Source organism: Mustela nivalis (genome assembly GCF_964662115.1).
Source record: "Mustela nivalis genome assembly, chromosome: 5".
Lineage (NCBI taxonomy): Eukaryota > Metazoa > Chordata > Mammalia > Carnivora > Mustelidae > Mustela > Mustela nivalis.
This window is the reverse complement of record NC_139024.1, coordinates 136825567-136841598: the sequence shown is the minus strand read 5'-3', so window position 1 is coordinate 136841598 and position 16032 is coordinate 136825567. Positions and strand designations below refer to the sequence as shown.

General features: G+C 43.3%; 1 long non-coding RNA gene across 1 annotated transcript; it reads left to right on the top strand.

The window, feature by feature from the left end:
- The first annotated feature begins 3192 nt into the window (after positions 1-3192).
- LOC309865425 lies at positions 3193-13590 on the top strand. Its single transcript, XR_014312084.1, has 3 exons — positions 3193-4287; positions 7472-7640; positions 10199-13590. It is a non-coding gene; the product is annotated as an uncharacterized lncRNA (long non-coding RNA).
- Positions 13591-16032: the final 2442 nt, after the last annotated feature.

The following is a 16032-nucleotide window of genomic DNA, read 5'->3' as shown; positions in this document are numbered from 1 at the left end:
GAAATAAAAATGTTCTCAGACTTGGAAAAGGCTTTATCACCAGCAGATACGCATTACGAAAAAAATTAGAGGGTGTTCTTCAGGCAGAAGGAAAATGGAAATCTAGATCTACACAAAGGGGTGAAGAGCATGTAACAGTATGGGTTAGTGTATGATTTATTATTATTTAAACCTCTTTAAAGATAATTGCTTAAACAAATTACAGAAAAGTGGTGTTAACTTTATAATATATGTAAAAGCAAAATGGATGACAAGAATAGCTTAATAGAAGGGAAGAAGTACACAGTAAGTGTACTTTTTGTAAGGTTCTTGTACTGTACCCGAAATGAGATACTATCATTTAAATGTAGACTGTGATAAGTTACAGTTTATAAACCCTAAAGCAAACCACTAAAATAACCTAAAAATTATAGTTATGAAACTAATGAGATAAAATGTAATAAAAAATTGATTAATTTGAAAAATTAAAGGAAAAGAGGTAAAAGAGTAGAGGATAATTGGGATGAATGGAAAATAGCAAGATGACAGACTCAAACCTAACCATATCAATAGACCCATTAATAATAGTAATAATATTAATGTGAATAGTCTAAATGCTCCAATTAAAAGGCAGCTATTGTCAGATTGGATTTAAAAGAACACTGCCTTCAAGAAAGGTACTTTAAAGATACAAGTAGGTTAAAAGCAAAAGGATAGAAAAAGATACCTCATGCTACCACTAGTCAAAAGAAAGCTGGAATGGGTATGTTAATAACAAAATAGATTTCAGAGCAGAAAATACTAACGGATTAGGGCTTATGTCATACTGATACAGGGTCAGTTAATGAATGTACCTGACAGCAGCCCCGAATGATGGCAAAAGCTGATCACACTGCAAGGAAAAAATGGACAAATTTTAGTATCTACTTTCTAAAACTGAGGGAGAATGTTGGCAGAACAAAAATATAGTCTGTTTGAACAGTGGTAACAGCCAGTTTGACCTGGTTAGTATTTATAGAACATTCCACCCTACAACAGCAGAACACAAGAGTGCATGTGGAATATTTATGATGATAGACCACACTGTGGCTCATTAAAAAATCTCAGATTTGAAGGTATTCATCATACCAAGTGTGTTCTTTGACCACAGAGGAATTATGTTAGAAATCAGTAACAGAGAGATCCTTGGCAATCCTTAAATATTTGGAAACAAGTCAAAGAAATCTAAAGAGAAAGTAGAAAGTAATTTGAAATGAATAAGAAAAATGGGCTGTCACTAAAGCAGTACTGAGAGGGAAACTCATAGTATTAAATAAGTATACTAGGAAGGAAGGTCTCAAATCAGTAACCTGAGTTTCCAGTTTAAGAAACTAGAAAAAGAAGAGCAAATTAAGTTCAAGGTAAGCAGAGCTTGAAGAGGAATAATAAAGATCAGAGACAAAGACAAAAACAAAGAGAACGATCAGTGAATCCAAAGCTTGTTCTTTGGGCGGGGGGGAGACCAATAAAATTGTTAAGTCTCCAGCCAGATTGGTGAGGGAAAAAAGAAAGACAAATGTTTAAGGAATGATTATTTATATATTTATATATAGAGAGAGAGAGAAAGAGAGAAGTAACATCACTACAGATAAAAGGACTATTAGGAGCACCTTTATGCCAATAAATGCAATATCATTGATGAAATCGACAAATTCCTTGAAAGGTAGAAATTACCAGAGCTCACTAAAAAGATAACCTGAACAGCCCTACAAAAGAAACTGAACAGGCACCTGGGTGACTCAACTGATTGTCTCCTTTTGGCTGAGGTCATGATTGCAGGGTACTGGCAGTTGAGCCCCACGTTGAGCTCCCTGCTCAGCGGGGAGTCCGTTTCTCCCTCTCTTTCTGCCCCTTCCCCCGTTTGTGTGGGCTTGCACACATGCATGCGCGCTCTCTCTCTCTCTTGCTTTCTATCTCTAATAAAATCTATCTCAAAAATATTTTTAAAAATTGAAATTGTAGTTTTAAAACCTAATTATACAAAAATCCAGGCCCAGGTGGCTTTAGTGGTGAGTTTAACCAAAAACTTCAGAAGAGATAATACCAATTCTACACAAACTTCTAAAAAATCCAAGTGGCAATAGTTTCCAATTCATTCTGTGAGGTCGTCATAACTCTTGGACCAAAATTATCCTGGTACCCTAGCCAGACAAACCTATTACAAGAAAAGCTACAAGGCAATATTCCACATAAATACAGGTACAACAGTTCTAAGGAAAAGTTTAGTAAATTGAATCCTATGATATAATAAAAAGATAATGTATCGTGGTCACGGGATTTATCCTGGGAATGCAGGCTTGATTTAGCAGTCACATAATCATCTCAATATAGAAAAATCATCTGACAAAACTGATCCTCTATTGCTGAGAAAAACTCAGGCAAACTAGGAGTAAAGGGAACTTCCCCAGTTTGATAAAGGGCATCTATAAAAACCCTAGAGTTAACATCATACTTAGTTGTAAAAGATTGCATACTTTGCCCCTAACATTAGGAACAAGTAGGGATGTCTGTATAGGAAATTCTAGACTGCACAATTGGGCAAGAAAGAAAGAACATCCAGATTGGAAAGAAAAAATAAAATTGCCGTTATTCACAGATGACATGATCTTCAGGCATGTAGAAAATACACAATGGAAAAAAATGTACAATGGAGTCTACAAGTATCTATTAGAACTAAAAAGTGACTTTATTGAAGTTGCAAGATATAAAGCAACATACAAAAATCATGTTTGTATATGTAGCAACAATTAGAAACAGAAATTAAAAATCCACGCTTATAATAGCTTAAAAAATGTATTTAGAAATACATCTGACAAAAAAATGTGAAAAGCCTGTACAATGAGAACTACAAAATATTATAAAGAAGACCTAAATAATAATATATACCTTGTTCATGGGTCAAGAGATTCAGTATTGTTAAGACGTCATATTCCCAATATACAGATTCAATATAGATCCAATACAATCTCAATCCAAACCCCAGCAGGTTATTTGTGTGTGTGTGTGTGTGTGTGTGTGTGTGTGTGTGTGTGTGTGTCTGTGTGTGTATAGATGAGCTGATTCTTTTTTTTTTTTAAATATTTTATTTATTTATTTGACAGAGAGATCACAAGCAGGTAGAGAAGCAGGCAGAGAGAAGGGGGAAGCAGGCTCCCTGCTGAGCAGAGAGCGGGGCTCGAATCCAGGACCCTGAGATCATGACCTGAGCTGAAGGCAGAGGCTTAACCCACTGAGCCACCCAGGTGCCCCAATGAGCTGCTTCTTAAATCTCTGTAGAACAGCAGTGGACCTAGAACAGTCTTCCATGCTGCTTTTGAACTTGACAATGTTAACACCAGAAGTTTCCAGTGGCTCCATTCTCTGCCTCTACGTGATGTAAACCACCAACCCAAGCAGGATATCAGAAGTATTTTTGTTTCAGTATGTCCCTCTGATTGTCTGTACGAATGCATGCCAACTGAGAGGAAGTATTGTAATAAGGAACCTAATTTAGGTGTCAATTGAAGTTGGGAATAAGATTTACTGCTGTTCATTCTTTGGAATAATCTGGGGTTGATTAGTGTTTTCAAACTACATCTGCCAGTTAATATGATGTTCAACTATTTTCTATATAAGAGGAAAAATAAAAAATCTGATATAAAAGGGGTTTTTAAAGACTCAGTTGATGAATTTATATGCACAGGAAAAGAGACTTCTGTAGATCTTTAAGGAGCAAGTGTCAAGAGGTTTCTAGAAAAAAGAAAAGAGATAGAGAAGGAAAGAAAGATCTACAAATTACCAACACAGTTTAAGTTTAGAGCAGGGAACTGGTAACATAGCAACTGACCAAAAAAAAGAAAAAAGAAAAAAGAAAAAGAAAAATCCAAACTATGCCAGAAGCATCCCTTTTAAGGAACTAAGATTGTGCTCAAATTCTTGTAGTGTCATTTGTTGGGACTTGAGGACCTGAGGGACCCCTGCAAGCATATTCTTCAGAATCCAGATTAGGGGAAGAGGTTACACTCTGGATGCAAAGTTACTGCTGTATTCATCTTAATAAATCAAATTAAGTTACTTGGCAGAACACCAAGTGTGACCCACCCATTTCTGAGGAAATGACCAGAGGTCAAAGATGATTATTTTCATCTTTTATAATTGAAGAAATATTTGTCTTATTTTCTATTGCTCAAGGTTGGCATTTTCTTCCTCCTGGCATGTTGCCTCTAAAGCTCTGCGCCATTTTCACCACAAAGTTCCCTGGATTCTTCAGAGACATGGAACCAATAGAACGTATGTTTATAAAATGAAAATATTTTTATATATTATGAATAAGTACTGTGATGAATTGGCTCTCACGGTTACAGAGGCTGGGTAGTCCCCCAGTGTCTGCTGGAAACCCGAGAGAGCTGGTGGTGCAGTTCACTCCAGCCCAAACCCCTGAGGACTAGGAGAGCCAATGGTGTCCAGCAGTTCCCAGTCCAACAGGGGAAGACCAGGTGTCTTAGCCCACCAATCTGGCCAAGGGAGCGCAGAGTCTCCCTTTCTCACCGTTATGTTCTATTTGGGCCTTCAAGGGGTTGGATAAGGACCACCCAAATTGAGGAGTGCAATCTGCTTTATGAGTCCACTGATTCAAATGCTAATTTCATTCAGAGACACCCTCCCAGACACACCGAGAAAGAATGGTTAGCCAAATGTCTGGAAACTGAAATGATCCAGTCAAGTTGACACAAAACTAGCCCTGATACTCCCTCATGAATTACTTTCGTCTGTTGTAGTGTTTATTGAGCATCCAGTTCATACTCAATAGTTACTCATGAGGACTGTGAGAACAAAACAAATACTTGACATGACTTCTCCTTTTGGGGAAAAGCTATTCAGGAGGACTGCTGTCTCTATCTTGATAGTTCTTGACTCAAGCTAACATAATAGATTATTACATGAAGGAGTTGAGTGAACATTCTGGAAGGGATGGAATTTCATGTCTGCTAGGACTCTTCCCTTGGGGAGAAAAGCTACTTGGGAGCTTTCTGATCTTGGAGCTATTCTCTTTCAACAACCCCCCCAACCCTACCTCCTGGGCCCTAATTTACCAGTTTGAGAAGACATTGCTCAACAGGACACTAGCTCTCTCTGGTTAGAACTTGGTAGGAGCCATTTTCCTCTAATGATGAATGGAAAACTAAGTAGAATGCATCAATTTATAGAAAAAAAATATTTTCTTAAATACAGGCTGGTGCCCCATTTATGGGCGAGCTGTTCATGCATTGCCTTTATAGAGTGACCATCCTTATTTTTTTTTTTTTAAGATTTATTTATTGATTTATTTGACAGAGAGAGATCACAAGTAGGCAGAGAGGCAAGCAGAGAGGGAAGGGGGAAGCAGGCTTCCTGATGAGCAGAGATCCCGATATGGGGCTCAATCCCAGGACCCTGAGATCATGACCTGAGCCGAAGGCAGAGGCTGGAACCCATGAGCCACCCAGGCGCCCCAGTGACTATCCTTAATTTTGGACAGGAAAGACTTACAGAAAAGGCAATTGGGCTTGTGGTAGGATTGGGTTTTTTTCTTCCTCTTTTAATATCCATATGGGGCAGGGTCAGGGTAGAAGGTTGCAGCAGCCAACCAAGTGTGAAGGCACTGCCGAAATCCACCACAATCACTGGAGCACCATTAGTGGGGAAAGCCTCAGTGAGAGGCTTTCTCAGTGAGAAAGATAGAAATGTAAAGAAATTTGGGGACCAGAAATCTGGGCTATCACTCTATTAGCATCCATGAGCTCTTTCTGAGGGAAAAACAGGCACACACTGAAAAGTCTATTCCTGCAGACTTTCTTTGTTTCCCTCAACTAATGAGGTAAGTTGGAGCCCTTTCATTTATAAGGAACCCACATCTGGCTCTTATTTCAGATAACAATTGGCAGCTTCAAGGCAGCACATTCTGTAAATCTTAGTAAGTCTCTTGGCTTTTAGGCCATGCTGCCTGATACTCTTCTGGGTAAGAGACCCAGATAAGATTTGGAGGGCTTGAGAATGTAGGGCACTCTCTTGGGTCTGTAAGCAGACAGAATTTGTGATGTTTCTTATAGGCCTGTAATAGGCTTCAGTGTCTTTGTTCCTGAGGGAAAAAGTTATGGGCAGATAATGCCTTCTGAACTTCTAAAGCTTCTCTCTATTTCTCAACTGGTAAACTTTGCCCCTGTTTCGTTTTGGGTTCGTTCTAAAGTTCTCAGAATAAAAGCACCAGCCAGTATATTCAATTTCATAATAGTAGTTGACATTTACTGAGCACTTACTCTGTGTTCAGGCAGGCTAAGCCTTTTATACACATTCTATTGGTAAATGCCCACTAAAGACACTTGGAGCAGGTGTTACCCACATTTTGCAGATAAGATTAGAGAAATTAAATTATCTTCCCAAGGCTACATGGCTAAATTAAGCAGTTAAACCAAAATTACAAGTTAAGCTTGCTTCCATAGCTGGAGATCTTAAACATGAAGACGTCCTCTCTCTCACAAATTCTCTTATTTCTGTGTGATTACCAAAATGAGATTGGGAAGAAGAAAAGGAATTGTTTCAGCCATCCACTCTTGGGTAACAAATCAGCCCTGACTTAAGGGCTTAAAATAATCCATTATTTCTCACAACACTGCCAGCTGACCAGAAGGCCTGTTTTACCTGATGGTGGGTTGAGTAGATGGTCTAAAATGGCCTCCCTCCCAAGGTCCCCTCTGTGTGACTGCTTGGGATTTCTTTCTTTCTTTTTTTTTTAAAAATATTTTATTTATTTATTTGACAGAGAGAAATCACAAGTAGATGGAGAGGCAGGCAGAGAGAGAAAGAGGGAAGCAGGCTCCCTGCTGAGCAGAGAGCCCGATGCGGGACTCGATCCCAGGACCCTGAGATCATGACCTGAGCCAAAGGCAGCGGCTTAACCCACTGAGCCACCCAGGCACCCCTGCTTGGGATTTCTCACAGCATGGTGACTGCTCTCTGAGAAAACATTTCAAGAAGACAAACCTCATTGTGAGAGTGCTAAGCAAGGTTCCATTTTTAATATACTTGCTAATGGTCCATTGACCAAAGTTAGTCTCATGGCCGAACCCTGAGTCAGTGTGGGAGACTCTATTAGGGCATGAATCTTAGACAGTGTGGTTCACTGGGGACCAACCAAGTAACTAACAGGCATTATGTGACAACATTTTATTCATCTGAGAAGCATCTTTCATTTCCTCTCAGATGAATAGCAAAGTTTGCCAGTTAGAATTTCAAATTACACATATAGCTACTTGCATATAAATTTTGATATTTTGAATGGTGGTGTTCAGGCTGTTAAATGAATCAATAATTGGCAAGTCCATTTATTAATTTAAAATTCTCTGTTTTCAGTTATCTGAAAACTTTTCAGCTTGTCAGCACGCTCATTACCTTGTTTAGTATTCATAAAACCCCAATTACATTGTGATCTCTACAGAAGAGAAGCCGAAGTAACTTGGTCCCGGTCACGTGCCTGGTTCTCAGCAGATCTAGTTTTGAGGCACTGCTGGACTCCAAAGCCATGCTCTTTCCTCCTTCCCAGTCTACCTCCGGTGCTGAATGCAGATTTGGGGAGCTGTGGAGTAAACAACACGGAACACTTAAAGGTTTGTAAGGAAGGGTGAAGTTGTTTTGTTTTGTTTTGTTTTGTTTTGTTTTGAAGTAAGCTCTACAACCAACACAGAGCTTGAGCTCACCATTCTGAGATCAAGTTTCAAGCTCTACCTACTGAGCCAGCCAGGTGCACTGGGCGATTTTTTAAAAGCAACTGCAATCGAGTGGAAGAGGAAGCTCACAGGGCCAAAAGTCTGGAGCCTTTTGTTCATTTTGTGCTGCTGTGTTAAACTAGCGGTCCTGGTCATTCTCTCTCTCTCTCTTTTTTATTTTAGAGAGTGAGAGAGAACAGGGGGAAGGGTAGGAGGAGAGAGAGAATCGCAAGCAGACTCTAGGCTGAGCTCAGAGCTCAAAAATTGGACTTGATCCCACAATCCTGAGATCATAACCTGAGCCAAAATCGAAAGTAAGACACTTAACTGAATGGGTCACCCAGGCGCCCCTAGCGGACCTGGTCTTAAATTTTCATCATCTCTAACACTTTAAAAAGATTTTTTTGGTAAAGTATACACAAGATGAATTTTACCATCTTAATCATATTGGAGTTTAAAAGTTCTGCAGCATTGAGTACACGCATGTGACCGTCACTACCCATCCATCTCCAGAACTAGAATTATTGGCAACTTTCGAAACGTTGTTTGGAGGGAAAAATGGGTACATGGCTTTTATCCAGGCACTCTGGGCTGGTCAGGACTGCGGGCCTCAAGATCCCGTCGGGTCACCTTTGGGAGTTTTCCTAAAGTTAAGGGTGCTATCTGGGGTATAATGACAATGAAAAGGAAGGCACTACTGGGGTCATCAGGAGGCTGCTGGGGGGGAACTGGTTGTTACGGGCTGAGTTACGTCTTCTAAAATTCATATGCTGAAGTCCTAAACCACCCCCACCCCACCCCATATCATATCATATATATCATATAATATATTCATATTTAGAAATGAGACTCTTAAAGAAGTAAACAAGATAAAATGAAATTATATTGGCCACTATAACTGGCGTTTTTATTAAAAAAGGCAGACCCAGAGGGAAGACCATGTGAAGGCAGGGAGAAGGTGGCATCTATAAGCCAAGAAGAGAGGTCCCAGAGGAAACCAACCTTGTTGACATCTTGATCTTAGACTTCCAGTCTCCGGAACTGTGACTGAATGAGTTTCTGTTGTTTAAACCACCCAGTCTGTGGTATTTGTTACTGGGACCCTCTCAGACTAACACAGTGGGGAAGGGCCCTGCTGGCTCAGGGCCTTGAAAGCTGTGGGGCCTTAGTTCTAAGATGGACCAAGTGAGGAAAGCTCCAGGTGGTCACTAGGTGAGCAGTATGTCAGCAAGAGAGAACGGTTGTATACTAAATGTCCCTGCCAGGTAGCACACTTGCTTTCAGTCAGCATGCTGGGATGTGGTTTCAAAACCTCCTTGTAGACCCAGTGGGCCCTGGATTTCTGAGAGGGCCCTACTCTGGGAACTGCGGTCTCATGGGCAAGAGATAGAAAGCTGGAACCGTGACCGTCAGCACTGATTCTACGTGTTGGGCCATGCCCCCCCTCAGGTCTTTGGTTTTGTTTTTTCAATAAGTTTAAATTGTTATAGGTATAGGCATACCTCAGAGACGTTGCAGGTTCTGTTCCAGACCACTGCAATAAAGTGGATATTGCAATAAAGCCAGTCAAATGAATTTTTTGGTTTTCCAGTGCATGTAAAAGTTATGTTTATATTGTAGTCTGTTAACTGTGGGATAGCATTGTGTTAAAACAACCAACGTACAGGGGTGCCTGAATGGCTCAGTCAGATAGATGTCCAGCTCTTGACTGTAGCTCAGGACATGATCTCAGGGTCATGAGGTCAAGCTCTGTGTCAGGCTCCACGCTCAGCATGGGGTCTGCTTGTCCTCCTCTGCTCCTCCCTCAGCACTCTCAGTCTCTCTCAAATAAATAAAAAAATCTTTTAAAAAAAAAAACAATTTACTCACCTTATTTAAAAGACTTTAAGATAAATTTTTGTGCCAAAAAATGCTAACCGTCATCTGAGCTTTCAGTGAGTAATCTTTTTGCTGGTGGAGAGTCTTACCTTCATGTCAATGACTGCTGATTAAACAAGGTGTTAGTTGCTGAAAGTTGGGATGGCTGTGGCAATTTCTTTTTTTTTTTTTAAGATTTTATTTATTTATTTGACAGACAAATATCATAAGTAGGCAGAGAGGCAGGTATAGAGAGAGGAGGAAGCAGGCTCCCCACCGAGCAGAGAGCCCAATGTGGGGCTCAATCCCAGGACCCTGGGATCATGACCTGAGCTGAAGGCAGAGGCTTAACCCACTGAGCCACCCAGGTTGTGGCAGTTTCTTAAAATAAGACATCAGTGAAGTTTGCCGCATTGATTGACTCTTCCTTTCACAAATGAATTCTCTGTAGCACGTGATGCTATTTGATAGAATTTTACCCACACGGGAACTTCTTTCAAACTGGAGTCCACTCTCTCACTCCCTCCCTCACATCCTCTCAAGCCGCTGCTTGATCAACCAAGTTACGTCATGGTCTAAATCCTCTGTTGTCATCTCAACAGACTTCATGCCATCTTCCCCAGGAGTTGGTGCCATCTCAGGAAACCATGGTCTTTGCTCATCCATAAGAAGCAATTCCTCATCTGTTCAAGTGTACCATGAGATGACAGTGGTTCAGCCACATCTTCAGGCTCCACTTTTGATTCTAGTTCTCTTGCTGTTTTCACCACATCCGCAATTCCTTCCTCCACCGGAGTCCTGAGCTCCTCAAGGACATACCATGAGCGTGGAAATGAACTTCTTTCAAATTCCTGTTCATGTTGATATTTTGACCTCTTTCCCTGAACCAGGAATGTTCTGAAGGGCGTGTAGAATGGCGAATTCATTCCAGAAGGTTTTCAGTTGACTTTGGCCAGATCCATCAGAGGAATACTATCTCTGGAAGCTCTAGGCTTACGAAATCTATTTCTTAAATAATAAGACTTGAAAGTTGAAATGACCCCTTGATCCGTTAGCCACAGAATGGACGTTGTGTGAGCAGGCATGAAAACAACATTGATCTCACCGGACATCTCCATCAGAGGTCCTGGGTGACCAGGTACACTGTCGATAAGCAGGAATATTTTGAAAGGAATCTTTTCTTCTGAGCAGTAAGTCTCGACAGTTGGCTTTAAATATTCAGTAAACCATGCTGTCAACAGCTGTGCTATCACCCAGGCTTTGTGGTTCCATTTACAGAGCACAGGCAGAGTAGACCTAGCATAATTCTTAAGGGTCCTGGGACTTCTGGAATAGTGAATGACCATAGGCTTCAACTTCAAGTCACCAGCTGCATCAGCCCCTAACAAGAGAGTCAGCCCATCTTTTGAAAGTTTAAGGTCTCTGGCTGTGAAAGTCCTGGATGGCCTCTTCTTCCAGTAGGAGCCTAGCTGCTTCCCCTACATTGAAAATATGCTGTTTAGGGCCACCACCTTCGTCAGCGACCCTAGCCAGATCTTCTGGATGGTTTGCTGCAGCTTCTCCATCGGCACTGGCTGCTTCACCTTGCTCTCTGAGTGATGAGATGGCTTCTTGCCTGAAAGCTCACGAACCAGCCTCCGCGGTTTCAGACCTTCCTCTGCAGCTTCCTCACCTCCCTCAGCCTTCCCAGCATTGAAGAGAGCGAGGGCCTTGGTCTGGCACAGGCTTTGGCTGAAGGGGATGTTGTGGCTGGTTTCGTCTTCCGTCCAGGCCACTCAGACTTTCTCCACACCAGCAGTCGGGCTTTTTCACATTCTTGTCATTCATGCATTCACTGGACTAGCACATTAAATTTCCTTCAAGAATTTCTCCTTTGCTTTCACAACTTGGCGGAGGGCTTGGGGTAAGAGGCCTCCAGCATCCTGGGAGGCGGCAGGGCAGGAGCACTCGGCCCTTCCTGGATCCCCTCCCTGAAGGAAAACACCCACCCACACTACTACCAAGAGTGGTAGCAGACTCTGGTCCTGCGGTCCCTTGGATTCCTGGGGAGCGAGGTTACCACATACCCCCAGCCTTTCTGGAAGTGTGCTTCCCTCCGCTCCTCGTGTTCCCGGTGTCAGCAACACCTGGCCCGCATGGAGACTCACAGTCCAGGGCCAGAGCCCAGCTCCCAGAAGAAGTTGTGGAAAAGAAAACTTGACCTTTCTCAAGTCTCTCTTCTCACTCTATGAAGCAGAGGCAGGAAGGGGAGCCATTTGAAACATCTAGAATTATCTGAGGTAGATGTCTGGATAAGAGTTTCTTTCACAAAGTGCTGTTTTTCAAGGGAAAATAAATAATGGTATTATTATTTAAATAATAAATGGTATTTATTTTCACCAAGATGGATATTTTGTAGCACTTTGGGATGTTCATAAACACCGTTTGCTTTCATTTGGCCCAGGAAACTGAAAAAGAGACAGATGTGAATGAATTTGTCTTACTTCTTTCCCAAAAGATAGCAGTCAGCAAGTCGCTGCTTGGCATAAAGCCAAGGCCTCTGTGATTAAACAATATATAACCACGTGGCGCCAACAGGCAACTGAATCGGTTTTCTGACAAGTACACTTTCAGTCGGGCAGGTTAGCTGAGGGGACGCGCTCCCCTTCTCTGGGGAGACCAGTCGCCTCGGGCTTTCAAATACAGCCACTGTCCTGCCTCAGGCGTATTCCAGAAGAAAAATGCATATTTATGGCGTCCGAATTTTATGTAAAAAAAGAGTTGACAGGACCAGTTGGAAGAGCCCTGCCAGAGAGGGAAAACATCAATTTAAATATTTGATTTGCATCCAAAATTTATTCCATCAGAGACCTGGCACCCACAGAAGTCTGCTGACCCACTGGAGAAATAACGCAGACATTTCTGGTGTGCCTGGAAAGTACTCTCGGCTCCCCAGGATCCCAGCGCCAAAAGCCTTAACTGACTCGGAGTATTGGACATCTGAGGACCCCTGTCCCAGGATAATAACGCATATTCCAAAGCAGCAGACACTGGGGCTGCCCTCAGCCGCTGCTTTACAGGGCCTGACCTTTGGGGCCTGAATATCCTCTGTCCCAGCCAACTACAGCCTGAGGTTGTGCGGGGGGACGAGCTGGGGGCCAGCCGCTGGGCCCAGCCTTCCCCGGCATGCCTCAGTGGCCTTCAGATCCTTGAGCGGCAGATTTTCAAGTTCTCCTGCCAACACCCAAGCCAGCCAGTGAATAATCAGCTACAATTTGTAAACCCGTTTCATTTTGTAACTGCTGTTTTCATTCAGAATTTTCTGGAATTCCAGGGGCCAGCCACAGCAGATTGTTTTTTAATTTTATGTTATTTTTTTTTAAATGTTTTTTATCTTCAGACTTGCAAGGCGCTTGGCCCTCTGCAGCGGGGACCTGGGAGGAACTCGGATCTGCTTCCCAGATTGGAAGGAGACCCCAGACACAGGGAGGGCCAGAGGAAGACTTTGCGGCGTCTTCAGGGAGGGGACTCCCTGACACCCCGCCATCTGTCCCTCACACATGTGACAAAGCAAAGCACAAAAAAAATGCAAGTAATACTGTAGGAGTCGACTTGAACTGATTGTGGAAAATAAGGTTTTTGCTGATATATGAACTCCTTAACCCTCCTTTCACGCTTTGGAAAGGCCCGTGCCCAGCAAGTCCCCTGCCTGATAATTTCAGAAAAAACAAACAAACAAACAAACAAACGAAACACAACATTTTGCTAATCAAGAGCAATAGAGACATTTCGTCTCCAGTGTTTAAATATCCATATCAAGGAGGAAGAAAACTCTATTATAGAAAATTTTTTTAAAAATCCTGTTTATTTATTTATTTAAATTGTGGTAAAATACATATCACGTAAAACTCACCATCTCAACCACTTTTGAGAATTCAGTGATGGGATCAAGTGTATTCGCACTGTGGTGCGACCCAGAACATTTTTTCATCTTCCCAGACTGAAACTCTGTCCCTTTCACCTCTAACTCTTCACTCTCCCCTCCCCCAGCCGCCGGCGGTCCCCCTTCTGGTTTCTGTCTTTATGGTTTTGACAACTCCAGTGATCTCGTGTAAATGGAAGGAACTTTTAAAAATTTTATTGTTTAAAGTTTTATTGTTTTAAGTTTTAATTCCAGTGGAGTCAACATCCCATGTTATATTAACTTCAGATATGCAGTATCTGTGATGTGACAACCGTTTTTTTTGTTTGTTTGTTTTTAGATTTTATTTTTATTTATTTGACAGAGAGAGACAGAGAGAGAGGGAACACAAGCAGGGGCAGAGGGAGAGGGAAAAGCAGGGAGCCTGATGTGGGGCCATGACACCGAGCAGAAAGCAGACACTTAACAACTTAGCCACCTGGGTGTCCTGTGATGTGACAATTGTATACGTTATTCAGTGCTCATCGTGATAAATGCACACGTAAAAAAAATAATAATAATTTAGAAAATATCTTGAGGCTAAGGAGAAAATGATCTTTTTATTCACAAAATCAAAGTTTCAGTGCTGTTCAGTCGCTGTGACAAAGTCTCCTGTTGCTCTGCCCAGGTGCCCAGCTTTTCCTTTGATCCTCTGGGGCAAGTCTCCGTTCCAAAGGGGGCAGGAGTCAAGATGAATCTGGGTTTGAAAGTCTGAGTGGGCCCCTCCTCTCGAGGGGAAGTACCTCCGGGTGCTCACTGGGGGCCACCTTGGCCCTGAGGTGGACTCATGTTCTGCAGCCACAGCGCTCCCACTGCTCCCCACCCAGTGAGGGGCCCTGGGGTCCTGACCTTCCATTCGTGCCCCTGCTCGGTGGATGTTTCCCCTCAACCCTTACCACGTGCTCATCCCAAGCCTCCACCCTGGTTTCTGCCCCATCCCCGGCCTCTCACCACATCCAGTGTCTGCAGCCCAACCTCCTATCACCTTCTGGCGCTCACGCACCGCTTCCTCTCACCAACGCACTAAGCCTGTTCTGGGCTGGACTGTGTCCCCTCAAAGTTCATATGTCGAAGTCCCGTACCTCAGAACATGACCATTTGGAGATACAGCCTTATGGAGGTTGTTAAGATAAAATGAGTGGTGGGCCCGGGTCCGGTGTGCTGGTGTCTATATGAGGAGAGGCGATCAGGCTCCAGACACACACAGAGGGACGACCACATGAGGACACAGGGAGAGGTGGCCTCAGGAGGCACCCATGCTGCTGTCCCCTTGATCTCGGTCTTCCAGCCTCTGGAACTGTGAGAAATAAATGTCTGTTATTGAAGGCCCAAGTCTGTGGTACTTGTGACAGCAGCCTGAGCTGACAGATCCCAGGTCCTTTCGGGTCCTTACCTTATGTTTCCTCCTCTGGATTCCACAATCTGCTGCATCCCGAGGCCCATCTTCCCTCCTGAAGCCCCAGTGTGGCTCGGCCTCCTTGGCTTGCCCTGAGGATACAGTCCCTGTCCTCCCACACGTGTTCCCCGGATGTCTCACCCATTGCCCCGGGCCCCACCTGGCGTACCCAGCTGCACAACGGGCATTTGCTTCAGACCCCTGCACGGGCACCTGGGGCCCCACCTGTTCGAGACACAGCGCACATCCCTTCTCCCGCCACGCCTGGTTTTCCCCTCAGGTCCTGTGGCACCCATTCCCCTTTTGGCAAACTAGATACTGCTCTTTCCCTCAAACTTAACCCATCAAACCCAAGTCCTGCCATTTTACTTGGAATGTATTTTTTGATTCCCTTCCGTGATTCCCTGCCACTCCCAGGATGAAATGGCGGCTCACCAGCTTGGTATTCAAGGCCCTCCAAGGCCCAACTCTACACTCTTCTCCACAGAATCCTCCACCCTCTGACTCCTCCTCCAAAGATGCAGGCTGCCCGCACTCCCGCAGCCGGCTCACCGTTCTGAGACATTCTGGGCTGTCCTGTCTGTCAGCCATTCTTCTTTCCCTCCATATCTTCTCCAGCTATCCATCCTTTAAGGTCTCCTCCAGAAAAGTATCCCTGAATTCCTGAAGGGTAGGTCTTGATGGGAGCCCTCACCATCATTTTAACCATGGTCTGGTCACCGTCATCACAGACACGGAGCACAGTCGTGCACTGATCAAATACCAGGTGCACCTGGCTAATTGTTTCACACGTTTGATCTCACCTCATCCTACAACAACCCTGTGAGGTGGGTACTGTCTTTATCCCACAATACACAGAAAAGGAAACGGAGGCCCGGCAGGGTTAAGCAATTTGTCTGGGGTCATAATCTATGGCTGGTATAATTCATAACATTCATATCCTCACATTGAATTGTAACCAGCTTTATAGAATTCCTTCTCTTGAGAATAGGAACTATATCTGATTTATTTTTGGGTCACTAAGACATAGGCTAACTTCTGATAAGTAGTAGTTGCTATGTGGAACTAGGAGAATAAAACAGGCTGCCTCCTTAGGTCAG